The sequence below is a fragment of the Perna viridis genome, chromosome 6 (genome assembly GCF_037379345.1).
Source record: "Perna viridis isolate PV_CMFRI_1.1 ecotype Kerala chromosome 6, ASM3737934v1, whole genome shotgun sequence".
Classification (NCBI taxonomy): Eukaryota; Metazoa; Mollusca; class Bivalvia; order Mytilida; family Mytilidae; genus Perna; species Perna viridis.
This window is the reverse complement of record NC_142450.1, coordinates 13,811,885-13,822,008: the sequence shown is the minus strand read 5'-3', so window position 1 is coordinate 13,822,008 and position 10,124 is coordinate 13,811,885. Positions and strand designations below refer to the sequence as shown.

At 32.6% G+C, this 10,124-nt stretch overlaps 1 long non-coding RNA gene across 1 annotated transcript; it reads left to right on the top strand.

Moving 5' to 3' along the window:
* The first annotated feature begins 3,613 nt into the window (after positions 1-3,613).
* On the top strand, positions 3,614-5,823 carry LOC148613735 (uncharacterized). Its single transcript, XR_015923150.1, has 3 exons — positions 3,614-3,680; positions 3,798-3,963; positions 4,971-5,823. It is a non-coding gene; the product is annotated as an uncharacterized LOC148613735 (long non-coding RNA).
* Positions 5,824-10,124: the final 4,301 nt, after the last annotated feature.

Below are 10,124 nucleotides of genomic sequence, written 5' to 3'. Positions count from 1 at the left end.
ACAGGGTTATGTTGCTACAAGATTGAAGTCATCACTACAGAAGTTTATGGTCGTCATCATGAACTCGTGGATCGTTATGGTGTATCCATCAGCACCATGAAAACTGATTTATTCAACGGGTCATAGTTTTCCTTTCCTCGTTTGTCTACCCCGGACTTGACTTTTTATGAGCAACTCGGCGGGTGTTTCTAGAAAAGCAAAGGATGCTTACCCTATCGGTGCATCTGGTCCATGCTCCTAGTTTTTAGTGGAGTCCGAGTTGCTCATTTACTTTTGTTACTTTGTATGTATGATTTTAGTTACTTTATGTTCTTTGTTGTGTATGTCTGTTTTCCATGTCTGGTCTTTGTCCCCGGATTACATTCTTTTGATTACCGCTATAACCTTGGTCCCCTTGATTACTCTTTTAAACAGGACATTTAAAATGACGAGAGCAGTTTTAAGCAATTTGTCGTAAACGTTACTCATTATATCTGTTCTTACAACTCAAATCAGATCTATAACTATCAGAAGACATCCTAGAGCTTGAACTGTTCTCGTTGAGATGACTGTCGTTTCTGGTAGAGGGTGTCAAAAGAATAGGCCTGCAGCAGCGCTGAGCTTGTCGTAAAAGGCGACTAAATAGTGCTCAGAAAACTAGCCGGGGGCTAGGCGCTCTGCCCAGAGAGCAACTGGGATGTGTGCCTTAGGTGGTGGAATGGGGTACTCCTGGTGTGTTATACATGCTGGGTTTGTCAGGCTATAATACGGAAAACCTGACCACAAACCATAGTGGTGCACCGTGTTGGGAAAGATGTCACGTTCCTCGCACGATAATTAAAGAACCCTGCTGTGGTATTTGATAGGAGTAGGAACTTTTGCGCTCCGCAACAGGAGGCTAAATTGCCCGACCTTACCCATCCCTCCCTTTTTCTAGTGACAATCAAAATTTTTCGACCCTATTATCCTTACGTTCCATCCTTTTTTTTTTCATATCATCATCATTTCATGTTCATTTTATCATCCATTTCATGTTCATCGTCTGAATATAGCTGAAATATTGCTGTTCGAGCGTTAAACCCCAACAATTGTACCATTATTTATGATTGATCAAAGCTAGAACCATACCAGTATGAAAAGCTGTACCATCTTAAGCATGTATTGTCATAGATTTAGGTTTTTTTTTTTTGGTTCAGAATCTGTTTTTTGTTGTTTTTTTTTAAGTGGTGTATTAGATAACAGCAGTACATTTTTACCATAAACACTATATAATATTTACTCAAATACAATTTAGCAAATGCAAATATAAAATGAAAAAAATGACTCTTTAACTGACAGCCATATGATATTCAACAGTCACTCATTTTATAAACCGGTCAGTATGTTATTGACATCTTAAAATATCTTCCTATTTTTATTCCTTTGAAAACTTAATCATTCTTTGAAAGTTATTTTTCCGATGTATCTCTCAAAAATATTATATGACAAACTGACCGAAAATATATGTCAGTTTGATATTTGCAAAAGAAACGAGCAATGACAGTAAAAAAACAAAACTAGTAACCCAGGACAAAATCAAACAAATAATGGACTGGAACTTCACAACAAATAAAAATATCAAACATAGTTGTTTTCAATTTTTTTTCAGGTAAACACACGAATCCTACGAAACCTTTATTTGGTTGACTCGACGATGTTTTTAATACCACCGAATTGCATATTTGGTACTTATAACAAATAAGCTCATTTCGTCCCATGGATTATATTTGAATTGTTGCAGTTCAGCTAAAGAAAGGATTGATTATTGGGGTTTAACGTCGGAGCAGCAATATTTCAGCTATAGTCAGGCGGAACGCAAAGGTTCCTACTCCTATCGAATACCACACTAGGGTTCTTTAACGTGCGAGGAACGTGGTGTCTTTCCCAATACGGTGCACCACTATGGTTTGCGATCAGGTTTTCCATATTATAGCCTGACAACCCCAGCGTGTAACACGCCAGGGGTACCCCCATTCCACCACCAGGGGCTCACATTGCATGTATTATCAAGGTTATTTGATGTTCTTTGTTGTGTGTGTCTGTTTTCCACGTCTGGTATTTGTCCCTGGATTACATTATTTTGATTTCCGCTAGAATATTGGTTCCCTTGATTACTCTTTGATAGTTCTGGGCACAATCTTTCAACATAAACCTTCGCATACAGTAAATATTATATCTATGTTACATGGATTCAAAGATGACTGTTCTACACGAATAGCGTAAATTGCTTCATTATTTTTCAGTAGACTCTGACAAGGGTATTAGGTAAATGGCAGCAAATATATAGAATGTTAAATTGTTAAATGCATCACTAACAACAAACATTTAGAAGACTGTCTATGCAAAAATAAAAAATCAGGCAGATCCTATGATTTGGTTGCCACAGGGTAAATTTTATCCATTACATTTTTTTTTTCATGTAATGTTTATATCATATGTATGTCAAATAGTATAAATTATTTTTTCTCTTAATTTAAAGAGTTATCTCCCTTTTTATGTGATTTCCTTCTCTTTAACCGTTGCATATAATCAAATACGAACATTCAACCTTAACAAGAAGATGCATTAGTGATATGAAATGAATATTTTTTTCAAAATTTGGCATGTGCCACCCAATGCCTGGGTTTTGAACGTTCACTACATCGCTTTAATTGCCGCCTGTGAATGCAACATCGATTCGTAGAGTAGATGTCATTTCATCAAGTATATAAGAAATTATCAAATGTCCGGGATATAAAAATGCACTACCCAACAGGAAAATAAAGTACAATGAAAAATGTGTTCTGATTACAATGTATAACAATTAATATAAATTGGGAAACAGAAGTAGACCAAAGCAAAATCCAAAATTATCGTTACCACGCCAAATGGACCGTCAAATTATTGTCCGCGTTAAATGTAGATTTAACATATAATAGCACCATATCATACACAATGCACTATACACCATGTTACAAGTCTGCCAACACTGTAGCTGAGAAAGGCTCAAATTTCCCCAAGTTTAAATCCATTTGATATTACTGTCCTTGATCTATACTACATCTCTATATTGCTTACCCATTTCTTAAATTGTTTAGAAAGACAATATAAAAAACAAGAGCAATGAGGTAATGATTGTCACGTTCAAGGGTAAAAGTATAACTTTCAACATTTGTCTCATATCTTCATTATAGTGTAAACTAAGTGGCCAACGCAGTCTTAATGCAAATAGGTCAAAACACTTCTAAGGTTACACTGAATATTAAGTGTAAGTCTTGGCAAGAATCAGGCTTAATAGAAAAAAAAATCAGACAAATGCCTGTCAAAATCCCAACGATCTGAAAATATGATTTCACTCAAAAATGTTTTCTCTGTTTGAAAAGACCATTACATGTATTTGCTCACAAAATTTTAGAAAGAAAGATAGAAAAATAAGGTTTTTGACAGAGTTAAATGCTCTTGATATATTCATTTTAGTGCATTTAAATGAAATTATAACTTGATTACCAAGATGATATGAAACTTTCAAAATGGGTTTTGTTTTCATACCATGTTTCAGCCACTGCCTGATCCTTACAGAGAATGACACTTACACCACGTGTTAAACGTTTGCTTTAAACACCAATGAGTTCCATAACATTAGCATTTTGTATACGGTTTACGGTTTTTAAATTTCTTTTAAGGTACAATATTAATTTAATTTTCGATGTATGAGTTTTGATCATAGAAATTAAACCACAATGAATTATTAATATGATAGAATGTTTTTTGTATTTTTGTTTACTTCTCATTGTTTACAGAAAAAAGGAGCATGATGCAGTTTTATAAGGAGTTTAAATTGATTATCTTCACAATAATCGCCGTGTTATTGCAACAGTCAAGTGCAGGACCACCGACAGGCATTGAAGAACTTATATTCAGGACAAGAAAAACAGGAAGTGTAATACAGTTTAAACATAAATCATGGTAAGTTAGAACTGAACTATTACAAGTCAAGTCGTTTCGATCTTCGATTCAGTGTACTATACGATCTTCGATTCAGTGTACTATACTACGCGGTTTTTTTTAATTCAAAGTTGAAACATTGCTACACTACATGCTATTAATAACATTTTAAACAGATCATTTAAAAAGACGATAGCAGTTTTAAGCAGTTTCCTGAATCCGTTACTGATCGAATCCGCCCTTTCCACTCAAAATCAGATAAATAAGTGTCAGAAGAATATATTCTAACCCATTAATAGGATTATAAGAGCTAGCTCAAATGGTCTGTTTAAGATAATGTCCTAACAAAAGTCGTCTCTCTTAGGGCTTGTTCTAGTACTGTTCTCATTGTGGTGACAGTAGTTTCTGGTAGGACTAATTCTAGAAATGGTTGAGGAAATATTTTCACAGAGATGTAGTATCCGACTCTCGCATATAAAATCTTAGGTTTAGTTATCCTTTAGCGGTTATTGTATAAAATATCTTAATATCTAGACACAATTTCAGTAAAATTTTGTACGACTGATCGAAGCTAGGATAAACCAAGTTTCCAAAACTTTCCCCTATTATTGTTAGATGTAAGTCTGTTTATCTGTTTTGTTTTACTATAACCACTATTTTTACATTTATCCAAATATGATTTAGCAAATAAAAACATAAAAGGAAAAAAATGACACATTAACTGACGGTCCAATGATATTCAAACAGTCGCTCATTTGATAAAACTGTCAATCTGATAATGACCGCATTATATTTTAAAATTTAGATAAATAAATACTTCTTCATTCTTAGAAATTTAGCTTTCGATATATTTTTCAAAAATTCGAAATGACTATTTGACCGTCAGTTTGATATTTGCAAAACAAACAAACAAACAAACAGAAACAATATAAAACCAAACCAAAAACAAATAAACAATGGAACGGAACTACAACACAAATTAGACAATCAAACACAGATTGTTTTCAAACATTGTTATTTCTTTGCAGGTAAACACCCGAATCCTATGTAACTTTGCTTGGGTTGACTCGACGATATAATACAATCGAATACCATTCATAGTACTTACCTAATAAGCTCATTTCGTCCTATGGATTGCATTTGAATTGTGGTTCAGCAAAATCAAAAACAAGATATCAATAAAAAAAAAATGATACTCTTGGGTTATAGATTTTGTATGCCACTTGAACACGTTTTCGTGATATGGAATATATTTTTTTTCATTGTAAATTAGGTATTCCACATTTCTATAAGTAATTAGAGTCGAAATAAAACAATTTCTTTGGGTTCGGCAAACAGCTTTCTTTCATTCATAATCATTCATTGATCTGATTCGTTGATGATAAAACATTGTAAACAACAACAAAATCTTTATTTTGGTCATCATTTTTTACTTCTTATTTCCTTAAAAATTTGTAAACTATAATTTTAAACGAAACCTGTTTAGCATGTAACATATATTGTTTAACCGTACTATTGCACGATTTGAAATTTCATAGGTCATTTTTAAATTCAAGTCTCAGTCAGTTATTACGGAGTAATATTTAAATAAAATTAAACAGGAATATTTGCCATCGTCTATTACAGACTTTTCTACAGTGTGGGTATTTTTAATAGTTTTTTTTTCTGGCTTTTTTATATAATCGTTTCCTTCAATTGAATTATATTATAGACTTGTAATGGAAATGGTATTTTTTACCAGCACTTCATGTAAGCTTATGTGGCAAACAATCAAATACCAGCGAAGCTGATGAGGTACATAGTAGCAAACATCTGTCAGATTGAATATCGTTTTTATTGAACCATACTACATTATAATATATGTTTAGTAAAATTGAGGTGTAACAAGTTTTTTTTCACAACTTTGTGCCCAATCGTTCAACATATACCTTCGCATCCTGCATGTACTATTTCTATGTTACATGGATTCAAAGAGGAATGTACTACACGAATAGCGTAAATTGCTATATCAATTTTTCTAATAAACTCTAAGAAAGAGTAATTAAGGGAACCAAGGTTATTGTGGTAATCAAAAGAACGTAATCCAGGGACAAAGACCAGACATGGAAAACAGACACACACAACAAAGAACACAAAGCAACTAAAATCATACAAACAAAGTAACAAAAGTAAATGAGCAACTCGGACTCCACTAAAAAATGGGAGCATGGACCAGGTGCACCGGTAGGGTAAGCGTCCTAGGTCCTAAGGTATAAGGTAAATATCAGTATGTATATGACTCGCTGGCATCAAATATATAAAATGTTAAATGCTCCACCACTAACATAAAAAAATGAAAGCACATTTTCCATTCATCTGTTTGATTGCTACCTGTGAGTGCAGCACCAACACGACAAAGAAGAGGACATTTCATCAAGTATGTATGGAATCACCATTTATATTGCGGGATATAAAACTACACTAACAGAAAAAAATCATGAAACGTGTGTTCTTATTTTATCAATAATATAAACTGAGGAACAAATAGTAGAACGCCAAATGGAGCGTTACATATTTGACCGGGTCAGCTTCAATGTATTTACTACATGTAGCATCATGTCATACACAATGCACAGTACTTTAGACTAACATCTTACAAGACTGCCAACACTGATGCTTAAAAAGGCACAAATTTCTCATTTAAATTGATATTATAAATTCCTTGTGCAATTTCAAACAAAAAAATGAAGATTCGTCTTCTGAAAGTCAAAGGCAAATAACGCAAAATACTTCTGTTTTTGGAACTAAGTGTATCCTCCATTTCATCTCGTTAGTGAACAAAATGATACATTTGTTTATTTGAAGAAACTAGTTGGTTTGCATCGCTCATAAAGTCCTGTAAAAAGCAAACAACTCCATATGAAGAACGTTAAAAAAAACCGATTTTTTAAACTTTTGTATTGATGAATTTAAAAGAATTTGGATTCAAATAATCTATCCAGGAATTGGAAACAATCAGTAAAAATTCAGCCCATACATCGCGATCAACCATTATACTCAGAAACTGTCAACGGCTCGCGGAATCCACTGTACAGCAGTCGCAGTAAAGTGTAAATACAATCTTGAGAAGTGACTATACATAGTAAATCACAAACACAAGGAACATGAAACGACAAAAATAACTTGCACATAAAACAAAAGTAAATAAGCAGCCCAGCCTCCACTAAAACTTGGAGTAAGGACCAGTATATCCGGTAGGATAAGCGTCCTCTTTTTCGTATCTATCTTTTTAAAATTATTGTCTGCAAAAAATTACAGTTGTGTCAAAACCTCATTGAAATGGTGTCAATATACCCATGCGGTTATAGTTAAAAATGCTTCAGAATCTCTATTATTCGTCTAACATGATAATGAGGACAAATATCAAATTTACATTGCCAATTGTAATATGTTGTCCACGTGTTTCAAGTTGAAACTTCTCATCAGCAGCATTAGAACCAGATATTTAGGACGTTAAAGATTCAAATACATTATATATAGAAGTAGTAAATTCCATGTTAACTGAACGATGAATATTGAAATAACGAAGCAATGTAACGACACGAATACACATCTACTATCTGAGGTCAGTGTATGAAACCTGCGGTCGGGTTAGACTAGTTTAATAAAGCATTATCAACCCCCTTTGGATTTAAGGAATTTTCATGACAGCATATTTTATGTTATCAAAATTCAGTATAATTGGTTGCAAAGGACTTCCTATATAATATCTGACACCCATTACTATACAATACAAACATTGGTTTCTATGACAAAAATTATATTGTGTTTTAAATGTAGGTTGAGTGAAACCTGTCATAATGCTACTCCCTACAGTGCAGCGATTTCAGTGTGAAAAATAAGATTTTAATGCACCGGAAGAACACACCTAATTTATACATCATTTGAAAGAAAAAAATATTTCTACTTTAAAATAAAACTTAACGTTAAAGTCGGAGGTGGTCCAGTTTTATGGGAAATGGGGGTAAAATGGCAGGGGTAATTTCAAGAAAAAATGTTTTTTTTTTAGATATGATTCCCAAGACAATGAAAAGGTATGAAAATGTCCTTCTTTAATTATCGTAAACAACTACTATTGTGAATTGAATACAATATTAAATGATATATATTATGACGTTTTTCGACACAACTCAAAATAACTCATTTTTTAAATAAAACATTCGTTTCTTTAACTACTGCATTCGTCAAATGGTTGTAAAAAGTAGTGGATTTGTATGTATATTCTTTATTTATTTGAAATAACTAAAATTAAAGGACTTAGACGATAGAATTGTCAAATTTATTCATTTTTATACAAGGCCCCTTTTACCAACTTTTGCAATTTAGAAAAAAATCAATGAATTAATATAGAAATTCATAAAAAAAGAAAAAGCATGCCCAGTTCGTGGTCTTTATACATGTTTTCGTGACTTAACTAGGACATGTTATACATTAAGGTATACGTAAATCAAAATTAGAAAAAATGGGTATAAATTAGGAACAAAATACTCTTTCTATAGGTGTTGTCATATCTACATGTGTAATATGTATAACAATTATATATCTACATTACTACACTATTTACAAGAAATATACTTGGCAGGAGTCGAAATTATTACTAAAATATGTTATTTCCATATGAATGAATTACTCTGTATTAGATCACCATTTTTTTCATAATGCATAGCAGACGTTGGTTCACGGTCAGGCTTTTTTTTACATAGTATGTAACCTTACAGCCCACAATAAGATGGGATCCCCGATCACCTACATTCGGAGCATGCAGAGTTTCAACAAGGGTTTAAAAACAACAAATATGACAGACTCTATCAAAAATACACTAAACATAATAACCAATTTAGATTTTATCTGTAACAGACCGTCCGATCATGTCTCAGTGTGGTTCTCTAACGGAATACTTGGGTTGACTACTTGACTATTTTCTACCTATAAATACCCTCTACTTGCTGACCTATTCCTTCATTCGTATGAGGCTGACTTTATAACTGATCCGATCCGGAAGAAAGAACATCGTTTAGCTAGATTCTTTAATCTCCGTTTCCGCTATATAGATGTATTATTGTTAAACAAACCTAGCATTGGCGATTTGATACATCGCATCTACCCCAAAGAACTTGAGATAAAGGATACTACAGACACTGTGAAGCCTGCCTTATATCTTAACTTACTCTCAGAGATCGATGATAATGGTAAATTATTGACCAAACTTTACGACAAACGTGATGATTTTTCATTCAGAATTGTCAACTTTCCTTTCATCTGTGGTTTCAGTTTCATTTTATCTTGCAACGGCAAGATATTATTTTGCCATATGAAGGTACTCTTTGATCTTTTAAAATCAATTTCTTTGAATTTTTTATGTGCTATTTTATAGTAATGGAATCTATAAGAATGAAGCAAAACTGAAAAGTAATGTATCTTACTTAGGAAAAACATACTAATTTGACAATGTGGGCAAATATTTTAAGGTCCATTGAAAGCAAATTGACAGTTATTTCATCTTAGAAGTTTCAGAAGATGCAAAAATATAATAGAATAATTAGCAAAATGAGCTATCTCCGTTTTAAAAGTGTTCAATTTCACACCATTACACAAATAGTTTATTTTTTAAAAATAGTGTTTAATTTGTTTGTGCAATCTAGATAATATTGTTCAATTAACTTGAATCAGTGCTATTACATTAAACGTATAAGTCTTCTTAAAAACGTTGCTCGCCATTTATTACAAGTTGTCACTTAGTTATCTGACCTATTTAACATACCAGAAGACTTAATTATCTGACTAGTTAACTTAGTTGTATACAACAACAAATTTTGTTGGTCATATATTCACCCTGTATTTGTTGATGTTAACTTCGGTAAAACTTGTCTGGTCTTTTTGAAATTTTCACACATTGTTCCTTGGGACTTGGTGGAAAGCCATAATGTTTTTGGAGGTTTTTGCACCCCACTTTAAAAATAAGGGTTTAAAAGAGGTAAAGTTAGTGTTATCATTAGAATAAAAGAAAGTATATTCTAAATCTGATTTTGATGATTCAAAAGTCAATATGATTTTGATGATTCAAAAGTCAATATGATTTTGATGATTCAAAAGTCAATGTGTTTCTTTTTAAATTTTGTTTTAAAACTATTTACAGAGTAGAC